Below are 1,686 nucleotides of genomic sequence, written 5' to 3'. Positions count from 1 at the left end.
TATCCTGGGTTCGAGCCCACTCAGGATTTGATTTTAAAAAATTGCAACACTGTAAAGAAGATCAGAGTGTCCTTCTGTTTGACTCTACCGAACAACACAGGTTTTCCCTAAGCACCCCAGTTCTCCTGTCATGGGGGCACTCCAGTTTCTCCTGTCATGGGGCTACATGCCCGTTGGGGACCAAGTAGGATAGAGGTTGCATGTGAATATTTTAATCCTATGCACTTACAGATCTAGAGGCTGCAATGGGTTGTATGCTACCCAGGAAGTTGTGGTAGTATAAACTTAGTATTGTTGCGCCGTAAGTTATGGTCTGTACAAGATGTGATAATTGTAAAGCCCTTTGAACAAAGTGCGGGAAAATACTATACAAAAATTAACACTCAAGTAACTAGTATTACTTATTGTTTGCAATGTTTTTATTAATAAGTAGACGGGTACTTGCATGCATCAGAATTGATGTCAATGAACTTGGAAAGTTGCATATATCATATATCTTGATGGCAAGTAGCATAATGAGACATTTATGCCTTACATGGGATTCCTCAATCCATCATATTGTAGTGTTGATTTGAGTGGTTTCCTCTCTGAAAACGTTAACATTCAAGCACGTTTCTGGAATATCGACGTAATGCGAGTATTGCTGGATAGCTGGATGGATGGCAGATGGAAGGCTGGCAGGCTGGATGGATAGATAGATGGATGGATGGATGGATGGATGGATCGACGTACGGACGGACGGACGGATGGATGGGCAGACGGATGGATGGATGGATGGATGGATGGACGGACGGACGGACGGACCGATAGATGGATGGATGGATGGATGGATGGATGGATGGTTGAATGGTTGAAGGAAAGGAAGAAAGGGGAAAGATGTAGGTTTGGATGGACGGCCGTAATGACAGAGAGACTGACTGACTGACTGACTGACTGACTGACTGACTGATTGATTGATTGATTGATTGATTGATTGATCGATATCGATTGATTGATTGATTGATGGATTGATTGATTGATTTGTACTTCGCTACTGAAATGGTATATACTTCTTTCTTATCATTTTGTGTCAAGGAAATAATTGAGCTTCTCATCTAAACACTGACAATTAGCCTTACTTGTAATTGTTCAGTGCTTTAAACGTTAAGACAGTTTCTCATTTGCTTGAGTTAACACAGCTTTAATATAGCAAGGAGTTTCAAAGTTTAGCATTCCAAAGTTTGACAAAGACAACACGACTCAAGAATGCATTACCAAACATTTCATTGCCACACAGATCATAACCTCACCAAGTCATTCTTTTTGTATGCATCGTATACACTACTGAAAGAGAACGTTGATTGGGTCTGAACGGTACGAAGTATCTATCAAACAGTCTATGGCTAAAAATAAAACTGGCTAAGCAAAATTTGTCTGAACCATTGATTTCAGAAAGACGGTGAATAGTCACTGTAAACTGCAAAGTGACGACAGAACCAGAAGTGTTAGCACGTGCAGAAATGCATATAAAGTATGATGTTGTTTAAATTGTTTGAGTTTGGAGAATCGAACAAAAATAAAACGGGAAAAATAAAGACTCGAGTGAATCACAGAAAGAACTATGGAATTATTACCTAACTATTCTTGTATGAAAGAATTCATTTGTGTCATTTATCACAAAAAGAGATCAGAAAGACTTTTCTTTTC

Source organism: Glandiceps talaboti, chromosome 3 (genome assembly GCF_964340395.1).
Source record: "Glandiceps talaboti chromosome 3, keGlaTala1.1, whole genome shotgun sequence".
NCBI lineage: Eukaryota > Metazoa > Hemichordata > Enteropneusta > Spengelidae > Glandiceps > Glandiceps talaboti.
Note: the sequence above shows the minus strand (reverse complement) of the source record.